The 14,824-nt window shown below is 34.4% G+C and overlaps 1 long non-coding RNA gene across 1 annotated transcript in view; it reads left to right on the top strand.

Annotated features, from left to right (window-relative positions):
• The window catches only part of LOC131478598 (uncharacterized), a 363,210-nt gene that overhangs the window by 54,289 nt on the left and 294,097 nt on the right, over positions 1–14,824 (top strand). The gene's annotated exons all lie outside the window — the stretch shown is intronic.

Here is a 14,824-nt window from a genome sequence, read left to right as displayed (position 1 = left end):
TGATTAATGGCCAAATACATATGCTTAAACATATGCGCTCTGTATTTTTTTTGCAGTGATACAATAACATTAATGACATGAATAAATATTGTGAGATTTTTATATCAGATGAAATTCTGGTTGCAGTTACATAAAATGTAAAATGTGAAATTCACAAATACAGTCTATTTCATTTCAGTTTTCTTAACGAATAAACTTTGTAAATACCTCTGAAAAGAAACTTGCACAACTTCTTAGTTATACACTATTGCTATTTTATTTTATTTAAAATTATTTGTTAGAAAAAGTAAAAAAAAAAAAAAGGAGCTATAGAGAGAAGAAAGAGAGAGAAATTCTCTCCACTGATCACTCTCTGAATGTCTGCAATGACCAAATCTAGCCGAATCAAAAGCCAGGAGACAGAAACTCAATTTGAGTCTCTCACATGCAGGAGGAACCCAAGTACTTGAACTATCATCTGCGGCTGTCCAGAAACTGCATTATCAAAAGCTAAATTAAAAAAGCTGCTGAAACTCAAACTCAGGGACTTCAATATGGAAAATGAGTATTTTAACCACTATGCCACATGTCTGCTCTTGTATTTTGTTTTCAAGCTGCTATAATCTATTTCTATAGATTAGATTACACTGGATTTTAGTTATTTCTCTTGCAAACCTGCTGAGATCTCACATTGTGCATGTAATTTAGCTGGATTTGTTTTTAGATTTGTATGTGAATAGTTACCTTCTTGAATAATGGTGATTTTGTGTATTCCCTTATGACCTTTCTGTTGTTGATTTGTTTTTCCTTATATATATGGTACAATGCTAATCAGAAATGGTGACAACTGTCATTTTAGGTCTTACTCACTACCTTAAAAATTATTTTTATTTCAGCACTGAGTTTGATGTTTGCTGCTTAAAGAAGTTCTTTTATATACCAGACTTGCTTAGATTTTCTTTAATTAGATAATTTAAATATTCCAAAATTTATACGATTTTCTTTTTTATTTTGTCACTTGGATGAATTATGTAACAGAAGAAATTTATTTTAGTCATATTTTTGGGCTTTTTTTACATTGCTTGATTCAATTTTTATCTTCAAGAAACTAAAAGCAGACAGATGCTCAATTGCAAATAATTTTTAAAGATTGTTCTACATGAAAAATCTGTAAAGGCAAAAATAAAATAACACAGGAAAGGGAAAGAAACAAGTAAAATATAGCGTTAGGTCAAGCCTGGTTTTGAAGTTAACACAGCCGGAGAATGCCTTCGTTTAGACGAAATGGCTGAACTTTTCAAATTCATATCAGTTCATCATTGGTTTTTCCCAGTAGGAGGGATGTGTGCAAGACATGTGGATGTAGTCAGGTTTTAGGAGATGTGTGACAATGTCTGGAGAATGTGTATATTGACTGGCAAAAGGGATCTGGCCAATTTTTACATTTGTTAAAATTTTATTTAGGATATTTGCATTTAGATCATGTATTTGAAAACTATGGCAGAGAGCAAAATCTTCCAATCATCTTATTATTATTACTTTTTTTTTTGCAAATAAAATGTCAGAGACACATCCACACTCATTCATCTACAAATTGTTTGAACCTGATTTTGTAAGAGTGATTAGAATGGGAAGCATCAGTCCCACAAAGCCTAATTCATTTGCGATCTTGCCATTTACAGAAAAACATGACAAACCCTTAATTTAGAGTCATCGTGAAATTATTTATTTTTATACTTATTTGTTTATTTTATCTTTACTTTATCAAGCTTATAATAGTTTTGATTGTAGAAAATGTAGAGTGTTCTGCATTTTTCTAGACTGGAGTAGTTTGAGTAAATTTATAATTTTTTGTTAGATGAATGTGTAATTTATTTGTGGAAATATTATTTTTAGTATTTTTAAAAACAGCATTTTAATTTTTTCATCATTTTCTTTTTTAAAATTATGTTTATTTGTTTGAAAGGCCTGAAGACAGAGAGTAATCTATTATTTCACTACCTAAATATCTACAATAGCTAGGACTAGAGCAGGCTGAAATCAGGAGCCTCAAAATCAATCCAGCTCTCCCTTGTGAATAGTAAGAATATAACTACTTGAGCAATGAAAGGTTGCATCCCAATAGCAGGAAGCAGGAATTGAGAGCAAAGTTGAGATACATATCCAAGCACCCCCCAAAAGGCTGTGAATGGCACTATCCGTTTCTTAACCAGTACATCACACCCTGGCTCCTATGCGAAGATTTTTAAACCATTAATTCAACTTATTTTGCTCTTTATTTTTTAATATCCATTGTCACTACTTAATATTTATGTATTTTAAATTAAAATGTGTATTTTTTTTTAATCTGGAAGGGAGAAGAAGAGAAAGAAGAAGGGAGGGAAAGATAGAGACAGCGATCTTCCACTTAACGGTTCATTCCTCAGACTCCTCGATTGGCTGTGTCCACTAGTGCTAGGTAGGTCTGAAACCAGGATCCAATAGCTTCTTTGGGCTCTCCCATATGGGTGCAGGAGTTGAACCACTTTGGCAATCCACTGCTGCATTTTGAAGTGCATTAACAGCAAACTGGATCAGAGGTGGTGCAGCCAGGTCTTGAACTGGTTACACATGTGGGATGCTGGCACATACATCCATTTTTATAATTTGTTTGCATGATTTTATAGGTTCTTATTGCTAGTTTCATATATTTTATTTCTATACATGTTTTAAATATTATTCCAACTTATGTATCTGGTGATTCCTACTTACTAATTTTTTGTATCCAATTTTACCTTTTTTATGACTTCTCATGGTGCTTTATTTCTTTGTGTATTTTTTGATATTTTATTGTGTACAAAACTCCTTGCGACACTGTATTTTTATGGGTATTTCTTAGGCTCAGAGTAAAGGTCATTGCCCTAGGGACGATTCATGTTTACTTGCAAGTGATGCAAAATTGAGCTGCAAATTCACTTCCTAAGGATCAGTATGTGCTCAGAAATTCCAAGGGGATATCTTTTCTCCTCTAACAAGCTTAAGTTCTAGGTTGGTCCTGTGTTTTATTTATTTATTTATTTACTTATTTCTAAAACAACAAGAATTTATTATCTCAAAATTCTGGAGGCCTAAAGTCAGCAATCAAGCTGCCAGGAGGATTATGCTCTACTTAGTCTTTAGGAAAGAATCATTGCTTGCCTCATTTTAGTGTGTGTTAGCTCTGCAATGCTCAGTTTTAGCTCCATCTCTCTAATTTCTGCCTTCATCATCACATACCATTATTTGATACTCATCCCGTCTCAGTATGACCTTAATGCAACTGCAAAGGTTGTTCCTAAGAGGTATCATTTTCTGAGCTTCTGGGTGCACATTAGCTTTTGGAAGACATACTTTATTTTACATTTTCCATATTTTGATGTTTGTTGAATGCTTTTCCTGCATCTATGGGGATAATATTTGCTTTTTTTTCTCCTTGCTTTTATCAGTATAATTTATGAGACAAGTGTCTTTCCTAACAGTGAAGTTTTTTTTCTTTATGGAAATAAACTTCATGTGTACATTATTGTTTTTACTGTGTTATAGAATTATATATGTTTAGAGACCGAGAGACATGAAGGTGTTGGTGGGAGACAGAGAGCGAGAGAGGATTTTCCATCCATGGTTTATCTTCCAAGCAGATACCAATAACCAAGAGTGTTCCAATATTAAGCCAGTAGCTGGAAACTACACCAAGGTCTCTCATATAGGTAGCAAGGGTCAAAGGAAGTGCGCCATCATCCTACATTCATTAGCAGGAGCTGTATTAGAAGCACAGCAACCTGTATTCAAACAAGTGCTCCATTTTTGGATGCTGGTGTCACAGGCAGTGACTTAAACTACTGCATCATATTGCTGGTCCCTTGACATTACTTTAAAGTATAAACATACAAAGATGCTATGTTTTAATTTTTTTAAAAAAGAGGAATATGCAATAAATTAACATTATATTCATCCTGCTGTGCAAAAGAACATCAAAGTTCTTATCCCTATCAAATTGCATCTACTACTCGTTAGTGAAACTTTTCCAATTCCTTCCTCCCCAGATTTTGGTAGACATACTCACATTTTTAACTAATATGATATTACCCATTTTTAAAAATTTCATATGTGAGTGAGAATGTGTGATTTTTTTTCTTTCCATTCTTGAATTATTTCACTTAATTTAATCACCTCCAGTTCCATCCATGTTGTTATATATTTTTATGTCTGAAGACGATTTTATTATATGTGTGTAATTTTTTCTTCATCAGTTGATGGCTAGATTTTTTCCATTTACTGGTTATTATGAATAACATTATAATAAAGATGATCGTAGAAATGTCTCCTCAACAGATAGTTTTCATTTCTGTGGAATATATAAGCCAGAAGTGGCATCAATGGATCATATGATAGTTCTACTTTTAGTTTTCTAAAGGAACATCCGTACTGACTTCCACAATAGCTGTACTTATTTATATTCTCATCAACACAGTTTAAGTGTTCCCCTTTCTTCACAGGCTTGCCCAACTGTTATTTTATGTCTTTTAGATAATAGCCAATCTTACTGGCATGAGGTGATTTATCTGATAATTGGTGATGTTCATTTTTCTGTTGTTGTTAAATGCTTTATGACCATTAAGTTTTTAAATTTTATTTAAAATTACTTTGTTCTTATTGGAAAGTAAGATATACACAGAGGAAGAGAGACAGAGAGGAAGATCCCCCATCCACTGATTCATTCCCCAATTGGACGTAATGGCAAGAGGAGGTTCTTCTGGATTTCCCACACAGGTGCAGGGTCCCAAGGCTTTGGGCCATCCTCCACATCCATCCCAGGCCACAAGCAGGGAGTTGGATGGGAAGCAGTGCTATTGAGACCAGAGCCAGTATTCATGTGGGATCCCAGGGCGTGCAAGATGAGAACTTTAGCCACTTGACTACTGTGCAAGGCCCAGTGTTGTTCGTTTTTTCTAAATTTATCTGTTGGCCATTTGTATGTCTGCATTTGATTAGATCTAGTGCTCATTTCTATTTAGATAACTTTTCATTTTTTTTTATTTTTGTTATTGAATTGCTTCAGTTCTTTAAATATTCCGGATATTAATCCCATTGACTAGGTTATCTCTTTGCTCTGTTGATTGTTTTCCTTGCTTTACTACCTTAAATTTTCTACTAGCTTAAGTGATATTATAGAAATATTGATCAAATCTCTTTATCAGTGATATGAAGGAAAATACTGTCATTTTTCAATGGCATCATAAAGAAGAATGACCTAAATAGCCATAAAAATTGCAGTTTTCTCTGACTATTGTCCTAACTTGGTACTAGAGTCATTGATGCTTTAATTTGCTTTTGTGTATTTTCTCCTATTTAAACCTACTTTTTAAACCGTGACTTAATGCCCATGAATACTTTTCCTTGTGTCATTTCCCAATTGCCTTTCAAGTTTCTTAGTCCAAAAGGGAATTTTAACACAGGGTTTCATTCCAATAATAACCTACTAAACTGTTTAAAAAGTAATGTGATTTCTATTATAAAGATATTTCTATTCTATTCAGTTTTAGGTATCACATCCTGTTAGGTTCTTTGAAAGACTTGAATATGTTCAAGGAAGCTTAAGTGTATATTTGAAGTGATAACATGAGAGGAATTAGTGAAACTTTTGGAATATTCAGTTTGGATATCCAAGCTCATAGTATACAAGAATTGTTTTGAGCTGTTTAGCCATTCAATTCACACTCTCTGTGCAAATATTCTAAGTCAGATCCAGGGTCTTGAATGACATAACAATGACTAAGAAAGGGATTCTTTTATTGACACGCATCCAGCAAAAATCTAGCTCTAAAAAGAGATAGGAGCTCAAATGAAGAAGAAAGTATTGACACATTTTATATTACTTCATATTTCAGAAATAGGAACAGTGTGTTACAAGAACATTTATGAAACTATATTGAAGATACCTCTGATGGTTGTATTAGTTTTCAAAAGATTTCACATTAAGTTCTGTCTCATTGCATAAATGAAACAATACTTTAGTTGATGCTATTATTATCATTTTCATAGTTATAAAAAATGAATCATAAAATGTTGAAGTGACATGTCCAAGGTCACACAGCTAGCAAATAATGAAATACTGCTTAAATCTAGATTATGTAGCTTCAGAACTATGTTTTTTAACCGCTATGTTACAGTGCCGCTCCTATTAGAATACTGGTGCTCATCACAGGAAATTTTCTTTTTCTTCTTTTTAAGATTTATTTATTTGAGCAAGAAGAGGGAGAGAGGGAAGAGAGAGAGAGAGAGAGAGAGAGAGAGAGAGAGAGAGAGAGAGAGAGAGAGAGATATCTTACCTGCTAATTCATTTTCTGAATACTTGCAACATAAGAGCCAGGAACTCTGTTCTTCCACATGGATGGTATAGTCCTAAGTACTTGAGTCACCACTTGCTGCTTCCCAGGATACCCATTAACAAAATGGTGGAAGTATGAGGATAGATAGAACTTAATTCTGAGCATTCCAAGATGGCATGTGTACAGCCCAAACCGTATCTTAATTGCTAGCCCAAAATCCTGATCCTAAGAAACACTATGTCCTTTAACTACAAGAAAGGATATCTAATGTTTTATTTTTATTTCTAATTCTAAAAATAAATTGATATATATATATATTTTTTAAAGGACAAAGAGGCACACAGAAAGAGAGAGAATTTCCTCCAGAAAATTATCTTCCCAAATGCCTGCAACTGCTGGAGCTAGGACAAACTGAAGCTCAGAGCAAGGAACTCAATCTATATCTCTTTATTTGTGTTAAGGAGACTCAATACAGAGTCCTTGTTTGTGACAAGGACTCAATCATTTGAACCGTAACCTTCTGCCTCCCAGTTTGCGCATTAGTAGAAAGCTGAAACTGGGAGCAGAGGCAGGACTGAAGCCTAGGGTCTTGGCATCCCAAGTGTCATCTTTATCATTTCATCAAATGACCAACCCTTTAAAAAACTTATTTGTTTATTTGGAGAGAGAAAGAGAGAGAAAGAGAGAGAGAGAGAGAAAGGGAGAGAGAGATTGAGAGAGATTAACGGATCCATTCCCTTTATGTATGGATTAATTCCCCAAATTCCCTTAATAGCCAAATACCCAGATCTGGGCCTGGGCCAAAGACAGAAGACCAAAGTGTACTCTTGTTTTCCCATGTGGGTTGCAGAATCTCTAGGGTCTTCTGTCCAGCAGGCCCCAAAACTACAGAAGGGTGAGTCGACAGTGTTCGTCTGTAGCAGAAACACTGGAGATAAACAGGTGGTGAAGAGTATCTGTTTATTTGAGAGAAGTCACAAGCTTATATAGGAGAAGGTGGCAGGCAGAAAGTGATCCTGACAGTACAACAACATTGTGACTGGCTAACAGATATCTCTGTCTCCTCTGGACCCACCAATGAAGTTAAAGGTCAGGAAGCACAAGAAATTTTATCTCAGCGCAGGCTCGTTTTCTGCTGAAAAGTAGGATGAATGTAATATTTGACTCCCTAGAGTAATTTGCAAAGGAAGTCCTAGCAGAGCATGGAAGAAAGACTAGGGTGCAGCCCATTGCTCTTGCAGCATGCCCAGTGAACAGGCCAAGTTGGGGTCTGTTAGCCAAGGGCACAGTGTGCCATGTGTCTATGACCTCCCACATGGGCTAGGCAGGTGGAGATCCAGAGGCAGTCTCCCACAGCAGAAGCCCAACTGCTTAAGTCATCAGTGCTGCTTCTGAGGATTGGCCTTAGCAGGAAGTTGGAGATTGTGACAACATAGTTGTTAATCGTTCACCCTGCTATAGATAGATAGATAGATAGATAGATAGATAGATAGATGATGGATAATCTGTATGTTTCCAAAATTTAAAACAGCACATAGATTTTATCACTAAAAATTAATAAAATTGACTCAATTTTATTTAGTGGAATTTTAGATACTGATAATTAAATAAAACTCAGCCACTGGTTCAAACGTAGGTCTACAAAATTTGGAGTGGTCACTCAACTACTTAGGTTACTGTTCTCTTTTTCACCATAACTTGTAATTATTAGCTGATAAAATTTTTTCCTGCTTCATAGCTATAAATTGAAGCTGTGCCAAATGTCACAAAGTATTAAGTTTCAGCAGACTCCGAGTGTAGACGGTAAAACTTCAATTTTATTCTTGTTAAGCTAATTATAATGTTTGATATAATAATCAGGAATTTATACTGTTTCTGTTAATTGGCATTATTGAAAACCAACAATAGTGATAATTATTGTACAAAAGACACTTTTTTGTATAAATAGATGAGCAAGAAGGACCTGTCACTGTTTCAAAAGAAGTACTTACAGCTCATCACAAAACCTTTTATGTTCATTTATTAGGAAACACTGCCATTTGGTGCTAGTTAGCTCTCTGAAACTGAATAATGAGATATCCAGGCTAGTCTAAATATTAGGAAGAACTTTTCCTGAATCTCTGAGTATGAAAAGGGATAAAACCTATTTTTTATTCAAACTTGGATATGTAAATAAATTAGTTTAAATAGTAAAGGAACAAAAGTTGATTAATGACATGGAGAAGTAATTATATGATCCCAGCTCCGTGGCTTAGTGTTTTAAGCTGTCACCTACAGGGCCGGCATCCCATAAGGATGTTTGTTCAATTCCTAGCTGCTCAATTTCTAATCCTGCTACCTGTTAATGTACCTCTACACTGACATGGGAGGCAGGGAACAAGCTCCTGGCTCCTGGCTTCAGCCTGGCACAGCCCTAGTCATTGCAGTCATTTATATAGTGAACCAGCCAATGGAAGAACTCTGTCTCTTCTTCTCTCTGTAGATTTGCCTTTCAAATAAAATAAAATAAAATTTTTAAAAGTAACTAAATGATTGCTTTGTAGTAACCCAATCTAATTTTCTTCTATTTTCTTTCATGCATTTATCCATAGTCACTCCACCTACAAAACAGTCACTCTGAAAACCTTGCTCTCCTCTTCTGTTTTGTCCTACTCACTTCTAGAGTGTATTTTAAATAACACGGACTTTAGCATACACAAATTACATCAGAATGTTTGCTCTGTTAATCTTGGATCTCTAGATCTCTGTGGACATTTAACACGATTAGCAAGGATGTGGGTTCACTTTCTTTTAAAAATGTGAATTTGAGGAGAAAGTTTTCCTTCAAGATAGTAGCAATTACCACAATTCTGTATGTTTTATACATCATTTGTATCAGAGATATGAAAGCAAATGAATGTATTTGCCAACAGTTTTCAATATATGAAGGTGCTTCCAAAGGTTTATGGATAATAAAATTGAAAAAGAATATTTTTTTAGTGAAAACGATTTAGATTCAAGCATTTTTCCATAATGTGCATTTTTGAAAACTCTGTGTAAGTATAGTCAGAAAGAGATATTACTATAAAATTATCTTATGCTTTGTTCTTATTTCTCCTTGGAAAGGGAAAACAGAGTTACATACTTATCACAGTTACACAAGTAATTTCATTCAAAGTTCTATAATCTAAAAGTAATCATTGGATTGAATATCACAGACAAGTGGTTGTTTTGTTATTGTTATTTTCCTTTTTAATGTATGAATTTTTGAATCTCAGTTAGCTACGTTTTAGTCATTTTAAGGCTTAAACAAGTAAATTTATGAAACTTTTATTTATTTATGATTTGTTTATTTGAAACGCAAAGTGACAGACAGAAAAGGAGATCTTCCACTCACGGTTTACTCCCCAGATGGTGGCAACAGCTGGGATTGGGACAGGTTGAAGTCAGGAGCCAGGAACTCGGCTGGAATCTCCCATGTAAGTGGTAGAGGCCTAAGCACCTGCGCCATCTTCTGCTGCTTTCCATCCTTGCACATTAGCAGGGAGCTGGATTAGAAATGAAATAGCTGGATTCAAACTGTGTCTGAGATGGAATGCTGGCATTTTAAGAAGTGGCTTAACATGCTGCACTACACCTACTCCAAAATAATTTATAAAAGTATTATAATTGTAAGACATTAAAGGGTCAGTGTTATGGCTTAATGTGTTGTTAAGACCTTGCTTGTGATACCAGCATTGCATATCAGAGTACCTGTTTGAGCTAATTTGTCTAAGGATGCAACAGAATATGGTCCAGAAGTCTGTGTCCCTGATACTCATAAAGGAGACCTGGATGATGCTTCAATCTCTTGGCTTCAGCCTTGCCCAGCCCCAGCTGTTGCACCTGTCTAGGACGTGAATCAGTGGATGGAAGATCTTTTCCTCTCTATCAAGCTGTATTTCCATCTCTCTATCTCTCTGGCTTTAAAATAAAATTAAATATTTAAAGTAAAAATGAATAAAACATTAAAATACAAATACATGATTTTATTTAACACCAAGAAGACATAGGTTTTTCTCTCATTCACAGATGGCGTTAAGATGTTAATCATAGGAAAAATGAATTAGAATATCTGAAAGTTAAGCTGCTTCCTCTAAGTATTTATATTTACATTTGCCTCACATTAATATTGTGAGACGAGTGATATGACATAGAAGAGCTACTACAGGTTGTCACAACTTAACAAAGGTGAGAACACGTTGTAGAAATATCATAAATATTAAACAACCTTAGAAGATGTTTGGAAATATCTTCTGAAATGTGTCACTTTGTTTCTGAAGTACCCCTTTAGCATGCTTTGCATTATTAATAGGTTTTTCGGGTTTTGTTTTTGTTGTTGTTGTTAAAAAAATAAGGCACTGCCTGTAACTTAAAGCCAATTCATGCCTTCAGGGCCTTTGGGTTCCTGGGAATAAATGAATACACTTTTGAAAAAGTATCCCTTTTAATTAAAAAAAAATGAAATTAATTCAAAAAGTTCTCAATAGCTATCATTTTGTAAATTAGTGTAGTTCTTTTTCCCTCCAAGGTAGGTTTAAGAGCGATGTGATGTATAAAAAATTAAAAATAAAAATCAATCACCCAACATGCATCTACATATGATAAATACTTGTGAATACAGCTTTAGTGGGATTCATTTTATTCTGATAAGTTTTTCACTGCTAGGAATGAAGATGGCAATGAAGATGAGCAGAGATGAATCATTGGATTTTCTCTGATCAAAAATATCCCCTACTAAAACTCACATAAATTTTGCTAAATCATGAGCAATAAGAAACTTTGGCAATGTAGTGTTGGAAGATGGGATTCCAAGAGAGTAGGCTGCCTTTTCTAAAAAGTAAAAAAAAAAAAAAAAAAGCAATAAAAAAAAGCAAAAGTAATGCAGGAAAGTTGAAACCTCAAGCATGTGACTCAAGCAATTTATGCTCCTTAGAAGTTGGACAGATGAAGCTCTGAAAGAGCATCCATTTTAAATCCCTGCCATTTGATTAAGAAGGATTATGGTGTTATTCCAGTATTCAAGATAAGGAAACTTATCTAAGCCAAGATGTAGTTAGGACTTCAAGGCCACAAATTAATTGGCAGAATGTCAAGTGCTGAAGAAATAAGCCCTTGGTGTTTAGAGAGAGCCTGAATTCAATAGAAAAATGCAATTGACGTTTCCAGTAACTAAAGGACAAACATTAACCCTCTCACACAGTCAGTGTTTTACTGGATATATACTAGGAGCTCTATATGTGCTTTGTTTTTTGTTGTTGTTGTTGTTGTTCTCTGTCAAATGTATCTTTCACCCTCCTTTCTTCAGATGATAATTGAGAATCTACTCTCTTGGTAAGGATCTCCATGGAGGTCTCCTTCCTTGCTGGCTACAAGGCAATTATTGAAATGAATCTTTGACCATTTTTTTTCTTGGTGAAAGTGAAATAAAACGGATGCCTTTGGTGTTTTAATGTTTGGATTGTAATAGGTTTGAGCTTCTGACTGGAACAATCAGCCTCTTCCTGTAGTACAAATCAAGTTGTTGTTCAGTGTGGATATATTTTTCTGAGTTTTTTTTCCTTGAAATTTTGCTGCAGAATAAGTTTACAAAATAAAAATTGTGTGGTATTAGCATAAACCATTCCCATACCCCTCATTCTTTTCCCCTTATATTATTAATATCTTTATCACCAATTAATGGACCACAACCAGCTTCCCCTATTTTTTTAAATGCAAACGTCTTTTATTTTTTCCAATGCTCCCAACTTTCTGTGTTCAGATTGCATTATATATATACATATATATATGTGTGTAAGTGTGTGTGTGTAATTTTGGCTAGCATATACAAAAGAACATGTGACATTTGTCTTTCTGCATCTGGCTTATTACAGTAGACATGATGCTATCCAGTTCCATCCACTTTGCTGCAAATGATAGTACTTGAAAAAAAAGCTGAATAGTATTCCATTATGTATCTATTACCACATTTTCTTTATTCATTCTTTTGATAATTGTATCAGCCTTGGTTGTTACCATATTTTGGTGAGTTGTTCATATTTTACTGTGTACAGTATAATGTCTTCTATAAACCTGGATATTTTGTCTGTGTACTTTATACCACAAAGTATATATAATGTGCTTTTTGATCATGTAATATGATTATATAATATGTAATGTAGTGAGTATAATGTGTCACTACAGTGCCTGTATACTGTATAATGTCTGTACTTTGTAGTGTGCTTTGAGATCAGGTGTTATAATATCTCCAACTTGATGCTGAATTAATATTGATGATGATGATGATTCACTCAGGGTTATTTTGGCTATTCTGAGTCTTATGATTTTTTTCATGAACTTTAGGATTTTTTTCTAATTGCAGAAGGCATGCTATTATTATTTTGACAATAATAATTGTAATGGTAATAATTGAATCTGTAGAATGATTTAGGTAGTATAGGCATTTAATGCAATTATTCTTCCAATCTAAAAGGAGTATCTTTTGATTTATTAATGATTTCTCTCATCATTGTTTTATAATTTTCATTGTAGAAATATTTGAAACTTTTGGTAGATATTGTGAATGGGATGTATTTTTTATTTCTTCTTTCAGCAAGATCATTACTAATCCTTAAAAATGCTATGTTGGGTCCAGTGTTCTGGCACTAAGAATTAAGCTGCTCCCTGAAACACCAGCCTCCCATATGAGCATCCATTTTAGTCCCAGCTGTTCTGCTTCCAATGCTGCTCCCTGCTAATGCAACTGGGAAAGCAGCAGGAACTGAGCAAAGCCTTGGGCTCCTTCCATCTATATATATATTTATATTATGAAATAGCCATCATATATGCATATAATACTGTTAGTTCTGTGTCCTAAGATTTTGCTGGTATATAAAATGTGTGTTTATTTTGTACCATCTGACTTCCCTGGATGAGTTTAACAGTTCTGACAGCTAAATTTTGGTGGGTTGTTTAGGTTTTACTGTGACCAACATTATATCTTCAGTAAACCTGGATTTTTTAATATCTCTTTTCCAATTTTCTGCTGTTTATTTCTTTCTCCTTTATTGCTGTTGCAAATGCTTCCAGTATCATAATGAGTAAAAGTGCTGGAAGTGGATATCCTTATGTTGGTCCCAATCTGAAGGCAAATGCCTTCAGCTTTTTTTCTGTTCAGTTTGATATCAGCTGTTTGCATATAGACGCTATCATTTTGAGATGTGTGCCTTCTTTTGAGGGTTTGTTGAGGGTTTTCAGTATGAAGGGATGATGACTATTATTAAATACATTTTCTGCATCTATTGAGATTATCATATATTATTCTTCATCTTATTGATGTGATTTACAACAAAGTATGAAGCTGCACTTGCATCTCTGGGATAAATTCAACTTAATCATGATATATGATCTTTGTGCTGTAGTATCAAATTCTGTTTGCTAACTTTTAATTGAGAATTTCTGTATCTAGTTTAACCAAGGATATTGGTCCTTGTGTTGTGTCTTTATTTAGTTTTCATATTAGAGTGAATGTGGTCTTGTGAAAAGTTTGGCAGAGGTACAACCTTAATAATACTATGGGATAATTTGAAAAGTATTGAAGTTTGTTTTTCTTTAAATCTTTTGTAAAATTCAGTAGTAAAGTCATCAGATCCTGGAGTTTTCTTTGGTGAGAGATTTTAAATTACCATCCAATTCCATTGTTTGATATGGATCTGTCTTACATTTCTGTATCTTTTTGACTTAATCTTGATTGGTTATATGTATGCTGAAATTTCTCCATTTCATTAGTTTTCCAACTTGTTAGCATATATTCATGCTCTTAACCTACTCTTTTATTTCAGAATAATTTCACTTTTACACAAATGTTGCAAAGATAATACAAATAGATTCCACATGATGCACTTCACCCAGTTTTTTCTGATGTTAACATCTATAACCATCATACTGTGTATCCATCAACACTTAAAGGTTAGTGTACATACATTAAAATTATTCAATCAACCATAGTTTACAGACAGTATTCAGACATCACCTGTTATTTTACTGGTATTTTGATCTGTTCTTGGATAAGAAGGATTTTTAAAAGATTTATTAATTTTATTTGAAAGGCAGATTACAGAGAGAATTGTTGCTTTGTAGTATATGGTATATAGGCATTTTGGAGACACAGAGATAGAGGTCTTCCACCTACTAGTTCTCTGCCCAAGTGTCTATAATGTCGAAAGCTGAGCTGATGTGAAGCCAGGAGCAGGAAACTTCATTCAGGTATCCCATATGGGTGCAGAAATCCAAGGACTTGAACCATCTTCCACTGCTTTTACACTCCATAATCAGTGAGCTGGATTAAAAAAAATTATTTGAGGGGCATGCATGCGCGTACACACACACACACACACACACACACACACACACACACACACACACACGCAGCTCCTATCCAGTGGCTCACTCTACAGTTGCCCACAATAGCTAGGACTGGGTAAGCCAAAGCAGGGTCTGGA

Source organism: Ochotona princeps, chromosome X, assembly GCF_030435755.1.
Source record: "Ochotona princeps isolate mOchPri1 chromosome X, mOchPri1.hap1, whole genome shotgun sequence".
NCBI lineage: Eukaryota > Metazoa > Chordata > Mammalia > Lagomorpha > Ochotonidae > Ochotona > Ochotona princeps.
This window is presented reverse-complemented; position numbering and strand designations above follow the sequence as displayed.